The sequence below is a fragment of the Stegostoma tigrinum genome, chromosome 3 (genome assembly GCF_030684315.1).
Source record: "Stegostoma tigrinum isolate sSteTig4 chromosome 3, sSteTig4.hap1, whole genome shotgun sequence".
Lineage (NCBI taxonomy): Eukaryota > Metazoa > Chordata > Chondrichthyes > Orectolobiformes > Stegostomatidae > Stegostoma > Stegostoma tigrinum.
This window is the reverse complement of record NC_081356.1, coordinates 6,632,368-6,646,870: the sequence shown is the minus strand read 5'-3', so window position 1 is coordinate 6,646,870 and position 14,503 is coordinate 6,632,368.

Below are 14,503 nucleotides of genomic sequence, written 5' to 3'. Positions count from 1 at the left end.
TTACTATACCTATAGCTACTGTACCTTCTCTCCGGTGGCAAACACTTGAAAAAGGTGAGTCAACAAGGCCTGGCAAAGGCAGTTCAGGGATTATGCAAGATGAGAAGAAAAGGTCTATAAAGTTACTGAAGTCCACAATTGATCAGTAGACTTTTATCATTAACACAATGGTAGCTAGTTAAATACCTGCCCACTTTCAACATCTCCACAAGGGCGTGCAGAATTTTCAACTCAATACATGCTTGGGTTGGACCTGATTTAAAATAGAAGGATCAGAGGGACAAAATAATCACAATTAGCACATTTCAGTTTAATGCTCATATCCAGTTCATCTTGAAATAACTTCATGAGACTGTATCCCATCAGTAAGCCACCCTTTATTTACACATGCATTGTACATGACACTGGCCCAGTTAGCTCAGAACCAGCTCCTACAGGAAGCAGAATCCCTGACACCCCTGTTTATGTCTGCCAGCCAGGACCCCCAGTTTGGACCAGGTTAATAACCCCAATCAAGGAACTCATATTTTCTGAGGTCAGCTGGCTGACATCATTCTAACCGCTATACATATAATGGTTGTTCTTTCACCTCACCTATTATACTATGACGAAGGAGTAATTTCTGATGGTACATCTTCAGAGCATTTACTTGCCTACTGCAGTACACTCCAGAGAAACAAAGATATATTGTGCTATATTTTCCATTCTCTCACGTACATTCACACACAATAAACATTCAATTTCCAATATGTCCTACTGATGGACTGTGGATGCTGAACAGCACATAGGACATAAAATTATGCCTACACGCATTCCTCTACTAGCCTTTCAAACAGCAAAACTTGGAAAATTCATCATTAATTCGTTTTCATAGTAATTTATGGTCCTTTTGGTCAGTGAACCATCCAACAATGCCCTACCAAAGTCAGTGTTGAATATATGATTTAATTTAAGTTGCAAACACTATTATGCAAAAGACCCCCACATTCAAAAGATATAACTTTGCAAATACATAAATCATGTAGAACCCAACTTATTGACTCATTCGTATATTAGAAGGGTCAACATTTCTCTTGGGATTTTACCACAAGAATGTTACTCCAATGTAACACGTGCTGAAAAAGACAGAGTCCTGGTACTACCAGTTTTTCATCATATCGCGATGTTTCTAACGGGTCAAATAAAGGTGGTAACCTCTTTCAATCTACCTAGTGCTCAACTCATGCGCGAACATGGTCAATTACAAAAGGAATGGCTAGACCCGCAGCTTGGAGCTCGAAAGGAATGTAGAGCATTAAAGAAAAGTAGGGCAGATTTTGCACAATTCTAACAGGGCTAGTCATGGTAAGCACAAGAATGATATTTCCAATAACCAGGGACCCCAGACGTAGGAGGCCACAGTTTAAAGCTATGGGTTAGACTATTTAGGACTGAGATGAGACTAAATTTCTTCACCGGGAGAGTGATCAGCTTGTGTAATTCCTGTGGAAAACACAAAAAGCAGTTAAGCTTGAAACATTGAATGTTTTCAAGAAGGAAAGACATAGTTCTTAGGGATAATGAAATGAAAAGGTATGAGAGAAAGTGGGAATAGGGTAGTGATGTGGATGGTCAGCCATGATCATACTGAATGGTGAAACAGCCTGGAAGGGCTGAACACTGACAGCTTCTGTATTTCTATAATTTCCTGATATAGAGGTGAAGAAGATATGACCAGGCATCAGATTCACGTTCTTCCACCTAATTAATGAGAGCTTCTAGCTGAGGCATAGATACACCTACCTTTTCCTTGCAAATTATGTGCACTCCCAATTTAGATGATATTTTCAGGATTATATTTGAAGGAACTTACAAGCCATACAGCTTTTACATTTTTCATATTCAGTTCAACTTCCATATTGTCCAGAGAGAAATAAAGTTATAGAGCTGCACAGTATGGAAACAGACACTTCAGTCCAACTATGCCAAACAGATATCCTAAACTAATCTAGTCCCATTAGGCAGCATTTGGCACGTATCTCTCTAAACTCTTCCTAATCATACACCTATTCAGATACCTTTTAAATGTTGTAACTGTACCAGCCCGCACCACTTCCTCTGGCAGCTCATTCCATACACACACCACCCTCTGTGTGAAAAAGTTGCCCCTTAGGCCCCTTTTAAAGCTTTCCCATCTCACTTTAAACCTATGCTGTCTAGTTTTGGACTCCCCCATTCTGGGGAAAAGACCTTGTATATTTACCCTATCCATGCCCCTCATGGTTTTATAAGCCTCTATAAGGCCATTCCTCAGCCTCCGAAGCTCCAGGGAATAGCCCCTGACTATTTACCCTTTCTCTACAGTTCAAACACGCCAACCCTGGCAACATCCAGTTAAACAAGTCTAAAGAAATTTCCACTGTTAGTTAACAGATAAGTTTAAGTGGCTAATACTTAAAGTTTAGCAATGCAAGTCAGACAGAATAATATTCTCATTGCAGCAACATAATTATCAAATGAGCACTGACAGCTGGTTGTCAGTAGCGAGCTTTCACTGACATATTTCTGGTTAAAAACAAATTCAGCAATTCCTTTGATCATCAAACGACAGCTGTTGGTTTTTTTTCGCTATGTTGGTGCCTGCTTTCATGCTTATTCCAGTGTGTGTTTTTCTTTCAGTTCAGTTTAATTGAATGGAATTGAATGTGAATAAAGTTTAATGAAACTGCTGTTTGTCTGTTTATGGAGCTTCTGTGTTAATTCTTCAAGGTCTGCACATTTCATGCTTAACCGTGTTTTGAGGTTGTTGAAATGAAAACAGCAGGTCTGTCAATATCTGTGGAGCCAGAAACACTTAATGTTTCAAGTCCAACATGACTTTAATTCCATTGCTTGCTCTACTGATGCTGCCAGACCTGCTGAATTTCTCCAGGTATATAGTCCAGATATCCAACATCAGCTGTAGTTTTGCTTTTATTTGTTAGGATATCAATAAAATAGGACCAGCAGGAGGCCAACCAGCCCCCCAAGCCTGTTCCATCATTCAGTGAGATTATGGTTGATCTGTGGCCTAATTCCATATCCTTGCCCTTGGCCATATATCTTAATACCTTTATTTAACAAAAAAATGATCTACCTGAGATTTAAAATTAACAACTGGTCCAGCATCCACTGACATTTGTGGAAGAGAATTCCAAATCCGTCCCATCCATTGTGTGTAGAAGTGCTTCCTCTCCTGAATGGTCTAGCCTTAATCGTCAGAATATGATCCCTAGTTCTAAAATTACCAACTGGGGAAAATAGTTTATCTTTATCTACCATGTCTTTTCTTCTTCATGTCTTGAAGACTTTAATCAGATCACCCCTTAACCTTCTAAATTCTAGAGAAAATGAATCTAATTTGTATAACTCTCTGCATAACTTAATCCCTGAAGGCCGGGTATCATTCTTGTAACAAAGTGTGGAGGTGGATGAACACAGCAGGTCAAGCAGCATCTTAGGAGCACAAAAGCTGATGTCTCGGGCCTAGACCCTTTTCTGATGAAGGGTCTAGGCCTGAAACATCAGCTTTTGAGCTCCTAAGATGCTGCTTGTCCTGCTGTTTACATCCAGCTCCACACTTTGTTATTTTGGATTCTCCAGCATCTGCAGTTCCCATTATCTCTGATACAATCATTGTTGTAAACCTACATTGTACTCCCTCCAAGGCCAATATATCCTTCCTAAGGTATAGTGCCCATATTTGCTCACAGCACTCCAAGTGGGGCCGAATCCAATGTTTTATATTTCAGGGCTGTTGGCTTGATCTCTTAGCACATGCTCATTTAGCACCTACCCTACATTCTTACGTTGCCCCTATCTTCCGTTGCCTATTAGTGCAGTCACAAAACCAGGCAGCCTGTCTTGCTGCTCAGCAGTCATTAGTTTGGGGACTGTACACTTTGATGTACAGCAGTGTGCTATGTCAATGTCACAGCTGCACTGTGTGGTAGCAGATTTTGTGGCAGAGACTGCATCTGCAGCAAGTAGGCAGCCATGTTTCATTGTCTTAAGGGAGTAAATCTTATCCAAGTCTACACTGGCACGTCAGACAAGGGCAGAGTAAATCTAACGCAGCCTCCAATGTCATCGCAAGGAACTGGCAGTGACCAGGCGATCAGTCAAAGTGTTTTTGATCACAGGAGCTGTGCCTCAACAGCCTGGGACATGGGTCACAGTCAGTATGTGTCTCCATAGAGACCAATCTGAGGTGGGAGTGGGAGCAGGGCTAACGTTGCTGGGGAGATGTGGAGCCATCAGGCTATGGTTTCAACGTTTCTTATCTCTAGCTGTCGATTAGGTTTCTCAAGGGTTTGAGTAATAGTCAAATCATTGGATCTGCCTGGAGAAACTAGGGGAAAGAGGAGTTGCAGTTATCAAGGAAGGTCGAGGGAACATTTCCAACAGAAGAAGACTCAGGAACATGTTCATTGGGATTGTAGCTTCAAGCTAGGTGAAGGGAGGGTGACGGTTGTGATGTTCTGGTGACTGTATATTGGTAAAACCTGGAGAAGACTGGGGTCAGGTTGGAGGGATGTTTCTCCAGGCTTAGGAACATTCTGGCTTTGAGGTGGTGGGGGAAACATGTCAGCACATCTGGCATGGTCGCCCCATATGCCAGGGCCTGGGTAGGTGTAGGGTCATGTAAGCAGTGTGGAGGGGATCTGAGGATATGCAAAGCCTAGTTGGTACTTAGAGAGGGCAATTAGAAAGGGAATGAAAATGCCTGGGGCCTAACCGTCAGAAATATGCAAACATGACACCAGTCCTTGTGACAGAACAAAAGGTTTTTTTATTTCCAATACTTTTAAAATGTCTTTTTCCCATGACCATTTCTTCTAGCTTACTTCCAGTTTCTCTGTCTTCTAACCAAATCCAGTTTTGACTAATTGTTCATACGTTTGAAGTTCGAGCAGCATTGTTTCAGAGCTCATGAGCTAGAGACTGAACTACAGGCACCAGGATGCATGAGGGAGGGGGAAATTGCAATGTTAGCATTCATTTCAAGAGGCCTGGAATACATGAGCAGTGATGTACTGCTGAGGTTGTGTAAGGCTCTGGTTCGACCGCATTTCGAATATTGTGAGCAGTTTTGGGCCCCATATCTAAGGAAGGATATATCAGAATTGGAGACGGTCCAAAGAAGGTTCACAAGAATGGCTGGGAGAGTGGGCTAAGAAGTGTGCAATGGAGTACATTTTGGGAAAATGTGGGGTTATGCACTATTGTTGAAGAGCATACATTAAACTATTTTTTAAATGGGGAAAGGTCCTGGAAATCTGAAGCACAAAGGGACTTGGGGGTTATCCTTGGCTGGTTTTTAAAGGCTTCCCAAAACTTTGGCTTCCCATTAGCCTTCACCACATCATATATGTGTTTTTTTGTTTTCTGAGCAATCCTGAGGATTTTGATGTTTATACAATACAAAAATAAAAGGAGGAGCAAGAAACTGATAAGGAAAGGTAGAATAGATTATGAATGCAATTAGTAAAAGAGAAGAATAAAAATGATCTGTAAAAGCTTCCATAGGTATGCAAATAGAAAATATTTGTCTATAACAAGCATGGGTCCATCAAAGGCAGAATCAGGAGAGTTTATAGAGGAGGCTAGAAAACTAACAGAGAAGCTTGATGATTCATTTGAATCTGTTTTCACCAACAAAGACTCAAAGATTTTCCCAGATGAGAGATCCAAGTGGCTAGGGAGAATGGGGAATTGAAGGAAATTAGTGTTGGAAGATTGTACTCAAAAAATTAATGAGATTTAAAGTTGTTAATTCCCAAGACCTGATGGTTCGCATTGCCGAGAATTGAAGGTCACTATACAACTGGTCATGCATTGATGATTATCTTCCAACATTCTACAAATTTAGGATTGGAGAGTAGCAAATGTCAACCCACTATTTAAAAGGGAGCATAAGAGAAAACAAGGAAAAACAACCTTGTTGACCTTACATAAGTAACAGGCAGAATGTGAGAATCTGTTATAAATGATAGGGTAAATGGACGCTTGGTCAGTCTGATATGATTAGCCACAGTCAGCATGGATTTCTGAATGGAAAATCTTGTTTGGCCAAGTTTTGGAGTGTGTTACCAAAGAAAAAAAGGTGAACTGATTGATGCAAACTATTTAGATTTTCAGAAGTCTTTTATTAAAGCCTTCCACAGGAGCTTAGTTAGAAACTAGGATAAGAGATAATCTGGTAATGGGAACTGCAGATGCTGGAGAATCCAAGATAATAAAGTGTGAAGGTGGATGAACACAGCAGGCCAAGCAGCATCTTAGGAGCACAAAAGCTGATGTTTCGGGCCTAGACCCGTCATCAGAGAACCCTCTCTGATGAAGGGTCTAGGCCTGAAACGTCAGCTTTTGTGCTCCTGAGATGCTGCTTGGCCTGCTGTGTTCATCCAGCTTCACACTTTATTATCTAGGAGGTAATGTGGATCTGTCCTTTGAAGAGAGATTGAGCAATCCAGTCCTGGGACTTTGGTGTTTTTGGATAAAAAAAACAGGGTGTAAGGGTACAGGGGTAAAAGCAGGAGATTTGCACGCGTTAATGATGCTCATTTGAAGAGCCAGTACAAACACAATGGGCCAAATGCTCACCTTTCGCACTTTAACAATTATGGCATTCTGCCATATGGCTGTTGGATAACATGGATTTAGGAAAAGCAGGATTTAAGAAAAGATGGTCCGGTGGATGGGTTAGATATTTTAATTCATGGGATGTGGGCATAGCTGGCTCAGCAAGCATTGGTTGCCCATCCCTAAATTCTTGAAGAGTAGTTAGGAGTAAGCTATATTAGTGTGGGTCTAGTGTTCCATATCAACCAGGCCAGGAAAGGACATCAGTGAGACAGATATGGTTTTATGACAATCATTAGGCTAGTGTTTTATTTCACAGTATGGAGGGATTGTCTTATGAACAAAGGCTAAATTGGTTTGGTCACTGGAATGTAGAAGTATGAGAGGTGAGCTCATTGAAACATGTAGGATTCTTAAGGGGCTTGACAGGGTGAATGCAGAGAGGATATTTCCCCTCATTGGAGACTTTAGAATCAGAAGGCACACTGTCTGAATAGAGGGAGACCAATTTAAAACTTAGATTCAGAGGAAGTCACATCCCACATCCCATGAATTAAAATATCTAACCCATCCACCTTCCCTCAGAATGTTGTGAGTCTTCAGTACTCATTGCTGTAGGGTCCTTGTGTATAGTTAAGGCTGAGATCGGTAGATTCTTGATCGGCCAGGGAATCATGGGTTATGGGAAAAATGCAGGGATGTGAACGTAAGGAATATTAGATCAGCAATAATCCCAATGAATGGTAGAGCAGGCTCAAGGGGCTGAATGGCCTATTCTTGTTCCCATTTTTTAATGATCTTATTTGTATTGAATCAAATTCCACCTCCTGTCATTGCGGGATTCAAACCCATGGTCTAGAGCATCAGGCTGACAATCTTGATGACTAGCCCACTACCAATACTACCACACCCCAACTCACCCCAATGATGATGTTTGAGTAATAGAAAAGAATGACCTAAATTCCGAAAAGGAAGATGTGGAAACTTTTTGGCTAGAAATGAGAAGTAGTCTCTTGTGGGAGTGGGGCAGATCCCCCTAACCATAATCACACAACAGCATGGACCACAAGAAGAGGTAATGAGAGTTTGTCAGAAAGGCACAGTGACAATCATGGAAAATTTCTATCTGCATATAGACTGGAAAAGTCTAAAATGCAAATGCAGCCCAATTATATAAATTAATATGCATTTTTATTACTTTTTGCTTGAGTTCTTAATGTAAAATGTTTTTTCTGATACTGAGTAGCAACACTGTTGAGTTGTGAAAGTAGCAAGTCATAGGGTTTAAAGAATATTTTTGGGATTGATTCTTAAAATAACATGTTCTGGAGCAGACCAGGGAGCTAAATGTGGTATTGAGGAATGAGGTAGGAATAATTAGTGATCTCATATAGATGGTGTCCCCAGGAAATGTAACAGTAACCATGACATAATTGAATTTTACTTTCTGTTTGAGGAGGAGCGAGTCCAAAACCATTTTTTCAAACTTAGTTAAGGGTTTTTTTCCAAAAAAAAATATTCAGTTACATGATATGGGTATCACTGGCTAGTCCACCAATCATCATTGCTGTGGGTCTGGAGTGAAACCAAGTAAGGATGGCAGATTTCCTTCCCTAAGTGATATTAGTGAGCCTAATGTTTTTAACAACTGTCAATGTAGATGCCATTAGGCTCCCTCTTTTTATTCCAAGTTTTTATTGACCTCAAATTTCACCACTGGCCAACGCAGAATGTGAACCAGTATTCCTAGAGCATTAGCATTGTGTTCTGTGCAACCACCACTTCACCAACTCCCCTCATATGAGTGTCGCCTTGGCTAGAGTGAATTGGCAAACTGAGTTAAAGGATATTGCAACAATGATGCAGTGTCAAAAATATAAGAAGATGTGTCTGAATACGCAGAATAATTACATTTCAACAAGGAAGGACAATTTCAAGAAATGAGCCCAGCATCCATGGTTCATTTGAAAAGTTAGAGATACGATTAAACTAAAAGATAAAAGGTATACCACTGTGCAAAGAGTGGCAGGAGGTAAGAAGATATGACTGAATACAATAAATAGAAGGGAAAAATAATGTACAAGAGAATGCTTGCCAGAGATATAAAAGTAGATAGTAAGAGTTGCTCCAAATGTTTAAAGAAGAAGACTTGGTTATATAAATTACATGAACTCCCTCCAACATAACACATGTATTTTTCTGTGTTAAAATTAATTATATAAATTAATATGCATTTTTATTACTTTTTCCTCGAGTCACATAATGCAATGTGCTTTTCTGGTATTGAGTGGCAACACTGTTAAGTTGTCAAAATATAGAGTCATAGAGCCATAGATTAATACAGCATGGAAACAGGCCCTTTGGCCCAAACTGGCCCATGCTGGCCATGGTGCCCACTCAGCTCATCCCAATTACTTTCATTTGGTCTATATCTGTCGAAACACTTTCCATCCATGTACCTATCCAAAAGTTTTTTAAATGTTGCTATTGTACCAGCCTCAACCACTTTCTCTGGCAGTCATCCACCTATGTACCGCTTTCTACAAGAAGAAATTGTCCCTGTTCTTAAATCTTTCCCCTCTCACCTTAAACCTATGCCTCTAGTTTTCAATTCCCCATCCCTGCGAAAAAGTCTATATGCATTCATCCTAGCAATGCCCTCATGACTTTATACACCTCAATAAGGTCAACCCTCATTCTCTTACATTCCAAGGAATAAAGTCCCATTCTGGGCAACCGCTTCCTATAGCTCAGGCCTACTAGTCCTGGCAATATCCTCATAAATCTTCTTTTCGCATTTTCCAGTTTAACTATGTCTTGCCTATAACAGAGTTACCAAAACTGTACACAGTATTCCATGTGCAGCCTCACCAATACTTGGCTTTACTTTCTAAAGTGTAACACCTCACATGTATCTGTATCGAATTGTACTTTCCAATTCTCAGCTCACTTCCCCATCTAATCAAGATCCCTCTGTAATTTTTGATAACTTTCTTGTTGTCAATGGTACCTCCTAATTTGGTATCATCCGTAAACTTATTAATCATGCCTTGTACATTCACATCCAGATCATTTACGGAAATAACAAATAACAAAGGTCCCAGCACTGCCCCCTGTGGTATACCACTCATAACAGGCCTCCAGTCCAAGAAACACCCTTCAACCAACACCATCTGCATCCTACCATCTAGCCACTTCTGAATTCAATTAGCTAGCTCTCCCTGGATCCCATGTGACCTAAGCTTCATGACTAGCCTGTCAAGTGGGATCTTGTCAAAGGCCTTACTAAAGCCCATATAGACAACGTGTCTAGCATGCATTTGCTGGAGTTTCAAAGATTTGGAGGTGAGTTGATTGAAACCAATAAGATCCTGAAGGGTCTTGACTGGGTGGATGTGGTGAGGATTTTTCCTTTCATGGGAAAATCTGTCACTGTTTATAAATCAGAGCTCATCCATTTAAAATGGAGTTAAAGTAAAATTTTATTCTTGTCGGAGGTGATACATCGTTAGAACTCTTTTCCTGAAAAGGTAGTGGAGGCAGAACCTTTGGATTTTTTTTAAGGCAGAAATAGACAGACAAGGAGGAGAAAGCTTTCCAGGGGTAAGCAGGAATGTAGATTTCAGCTTACAGTCAGGTCAGCCATAATCTTCCTGTGTGGTAGAGCAAATGTGAGAGGCTAAATGGTCTACTCCTGCTCCCAATTCATAAGTTTGTACATAGTGCATTGGAGACAGTAAGAACATAGTTATTGTGAAATATTGTGATGTGTTTGCAGTTTTCATAGAACATAGAACGTAGAACATTACAGCACAGTACAGGCCATTCGGCCCTCGATGTTGTGCCGACCTGTTATACCAATCTGAAGCCCACCTAACCTGCACTATTCCACGTACGTCCATATGCTTATCCAATGAGTCAAAAAGTACTTCCATGTAATGTACCACAGACAGTCAGAATTTCATTGAATCAAACTGAAAACAAAAAATGCTGGAGATCACAGCATGCCACACAGCATCCATGGAGAGAAAGCTGAAGCCCTGATGAAGAGTCATCTCGACTCAAACTTTGGCTTACTGCCTCTCCACGGATGCTGTGTGACCCACTGTGATTGCCAGCATTTTTTGTTTTCAATACAGATTCCAGCATCTGCTGTAATTTTTTCCTTGTTGAAAGAGATATCTGCAAGTTTATTAAAATTACTTATGTATGCTACCATGACCGCTCTACCTACATATGTATATTTAATTATTATACTGTTATATTGTACGTATAGTTGTCAAGTGGACTGACTGATGCATAAATAGAAGATTAAATGAATGATTGAACAGAGAGTAACACAAAAGCCACAAAAAAAACACCAAAAAAACCAGACCATCACAAGTTATGATGTCTTCTAGCTATGTTAAAAGCATAGTGCTTTTTTGAGGCTGTGCAACAATGCAACATGATGAGTAATTGAATAATTGAATATTACAAGTAGCACTAGCTCTCCTGACACATTCCAGGTTCCTCTGAATCTATGTTCTTGTAAAAGAAGGTTATATAGTAGTAAGACAAAAGCTGCAATATTCCATTTAAAATAGACCCTCACTTGAAGAAGTCCCTGATAGTTAGATGAAAAGCCCATCTCTTGACTAATGAAGGGGTCTCCTCACTGAAAATCAGAGCTGGTGATTGTAGCCCTCTGGAGTAGGCTTGGCATCTGAAATAGTCCCAACTGGGAAGGTGAGTTGTGAGGAGGATACAAACAGTTTTCAAGGTGATTTGAGTGTGTACGATATATATTAATGATGTAGACGAAGGCATTAAAAGCAATATTAGCAAATTTGCTGATGATACAAAGTTGGATGGCAGAGTGAAATGTGAGGAGGATGTTATGAGAATACAGGGTGACTTGGATAGGCTAGGTGAGTGGATGGATGCATGGCAAATGCAGTTTAATGTGGATAAATGTGTGGTTATACACTTTGGTGGCAAGAACAGGAAGGCAGATTACTATCTGAATGGAGTCAAGTTAGGTAAAGGGGAAGTACAACGAGATCTAGGTGTTCTTGTACATCAGTCAATGAAAGCAAGCATGCAGGTACAGCAGACAGTGAAGAAAGCTAATAGCAGGTTGGCCTTCATAACAAGAGGAATTGAGTGTAGGAGCAAAGAGGTCCTTCTGCAGCTGTACAGGGCCCTGGTGAGACCGCGCCTGGAGTATTGTGTGCAGTTTTGGTCTCCAAATTTGAGGAAGGATATTCTTGCTATTGAGGGAGTGCAGCGTAGGTTCATGAGGTCAATTCCCGGAATGGCGGGACTAACATATGTTGAAAGATTGGAGTGACTGGGCTTCTATACACTTGAGTTTAGAAGGATGAGCGGGGATCTGATTGAGGCGTATAAGATTATTAAGGGATTGGACACTTTGGAGGTAAGAAGCATATTTCTGCTGATGGGTGAGTCCAGAACCAGAGGACACAATTTAAAAATAAGGAGTAGGCCATTTAGAACAGAGTTGAGGAAAAACTTCTTCACCCCAGAGAGTGGTGGATATATGGAATGCTCTGCCCCAGAAGGCAATGGAGGCCAACTCTCTGGGTACTTTCAAGAAAGAGATAGATAGAGCTCTTAAAGATAGTGGAATCAAGGGTTATGGGGATAAGGCGGGAACAGGATACTGCTTGTATATGATCATAATGAATGGTGGTGCTGGCTCGAAGCACCGAATGGCTTACTCCGGCACCTATTGTCTATTGTCTAATGTCAATTGTGGACAAAACAATGTAGATGAAATAAAATGTGGAAAAATCTGAAGTTATTTACTCTGATAGGAAAAACAGAAATTATTTCTTGAAGCATTCATCTCCAAAATGAATGATGAACTTGCTCATAAGTCACTGAATGATGACAAGCAGATTCAACAACATTTACAGAGGGAAATGATATGTTGAGCTTTATTGTTGGAGAATCTGAGAACAGGAATGAATATATTTTGTTGCAATCATAGATTTGCACCTGGAGTATAATGTGCAGTCTTGGTCTCCACATCAAATGAAAGATAACTTATTACAGAGGGAGTGCAATAAAATTTTACATGTTGTTTTGTGGGACAGTGGAATTAATTATTATTTAAGTTTTAGAAGATTAGAAGGTGATTTTTATTTTTTCGTGAAACAATGGGTGTCACTGGCAGAGCCAGCATTTGTTGGCCATCCCTCATTATCCTGGAGAAATTGGCAGTTAGCTGACATCTTGAATATGTGGAGTATATCTGATGGGGAGAGACTCACAATGCTGTTAGGGAGGGAATTCTAGAATTTAGATTCAGCACCGCTAAAGGAGTGGTAATATAGTTCCAAGTCAGAATTGTAGGGGATGCTTCTTGAATGTTGTTTGATTTCAGTTGTAGTAGGCTTCAGGACCACGGAGTAGCTTTGCAACGGGATCACAAAGCTAAATCTCACTGGGCAAGAAGAACAGAGTGCAGAGGAGTTAGATAGAAAGAAGATAGAAGATAGATGGAGTGCAAGCAAAAGTCTCTTAATAATATGACTTTAGGATAAGTGCCTTCTATATCTCAAATTACCACACATAGTTGTAGTTAGTATCAATATGCAGTAAAAAGAGTTGAACAGTCTTGACTTTGCCTGCTCCTTGACCAGTCTGACTTGAACTGAAACTCTTATATGTAGTTTAAGAGCACACGGCCAAAGAGTCTCATTAAAACATACAAAGTTTTTACAAGCCTCAACAGAACAATGAAGCAAAGCTGTTTCCCCTTGGTGGCAGATGGGAATGTTTGGGCTGGAGGGCAAGAAGTTGTGGGGTCAAGAACTAATGAATACAGTCTTAAAATGCTCTCTCTAAGACTGCAAGAAATTACGGAGAGTGGTGAACATAGCCCAGTCCATCAAGCAAGCCAACCTTCCATCCACTGACTCCATCTACACTTCCCACTGCCTCGGGAAAGCAACCAACATCATCAAAGACCCTTCCCAAACCTGGTTACACTCTTTTCCACCTTCTTTCTTTAGGCAGAAGATACAAAGGTTTGTATACACTTGTGAATAGTCTCAGCAACAGCTTCTTCCCTGCTGTTAATAGACTTTGAATGGACCTCTCAAATTTTAAATTTAATGTTGATCTCACTTCCGTGTACCTTCTCTGCAGCTATAACATTGTATTCCTCGTATTCTTCTCTTACCCTAATGCACCTTGTATGGTATGATCTGCCTGTACTGTATGCAAAACAAAACTTTTCACTGCCCTAGGTACATGTGACAATAATTAATCAAACCAAATCAATTCAAGCAAAGGATTGACCACTTAAGACTGAAGAGAGAAGGATTTTTTTCAGTCCTTGGGTGATGAATGTTTACAGTTCTCTACTCCAGAGGACTATGAAGATTTAGTCACTGAGCATATTCAAGCCAGAGATTGATAGATTTTTCCATATTAAATACATCAGGTTCAGGGGGATCATGTGGAAAAATTACATTGAGGTAAAGGATCAGCAACAATGAAAGGTGTTGAAGACTCAAGGGACCCCTTCCCCTACTTGTATGCTTCTACGTTACGATTGTCGATGGCCAGTCATTTTGCAGTGCAGAATTTCAATAATTCTCCAAGTATTTCAGAACTTGTCACTGCGAGGTAAAAAAAAAGTAGACTAAAGACCATTCAAGAACCAGAAAGACTAATGAACACACTTAAAAAACCATCAGGAAAATCACATAAGCACAAATTGGGGACATTTATAAGAAACTTGTCATTGCACACATGGGAATAAGCAAAAGACCCGGCATAGCAGTTTCTAGTTGGAAAAGACAGTAATTTTACCACATAAAGAAAGCACGAGTGAAAGGCAATAGCAAGCTGCTACTGATAAATTTTTCACACAAGAAGTAGTTGA